General features: G+C 52.0%; 1 protein-coding gene across 1 annotated transcript in view; it reads left to right on the top strand.

Moving 5' to 3' along the window:
• Window positions 1-321, top strand: part of LOC112161168 (hippocalcin-like protein 1) — a 39,073-nt gene that overhangs the window by 34,316 nt on the left and 4,436 nt on the right. The window lies entirely within an intron of this gene.

Genomic DNA, 321 nt, shown 5'->3' with positions numbered 1-321 from the left:
AAAGGTCCCAGCCGGGAGTCGAACCGTTGCCTTCTCGCTGTGAGGCAAGAGCGCTAACCACTGTACCACCGTGCAGCCGGTTGTCATGGATTAGCATGTTAAATTTAACAGACTTTATCCCTGAGTGTGCAGAATGTCAGGATTATTTCAGAGCTGCTGGAGGTTACGTTGTGGGTGGGCGGGGCATCATTGTGTAACGCTGAGTGGCAGGAGCGAGTCGCCTGTTCTGATTGGCTGAGAGGGTTGGATCTGTTGCAGATGGTGATGAGGCAGCAGACGTCAGCATAGTTTAAGTCTGATGTCAGGCTCTGATTCTGACCT

This window comes from Oryzias melastigma, linkage group LG11 (assembly GCF_002922805.2).
Source record: "Oryzias melastigma strain HK-1 linkage group LG11, ASM292280v2, whole genome shotgun sequence".
Classification (NCBI taxonomy): Eukaryota; Metazoa; Chordata; class Actinopteri; order Beloniformes; family Adrianichthyidae; genus Oryzias; species Oryzias melastigma.
Note: the sequence above shows the minus strand (reverse complement) of the source record. Positions and strands in the feature narration are given on the sequence as shown.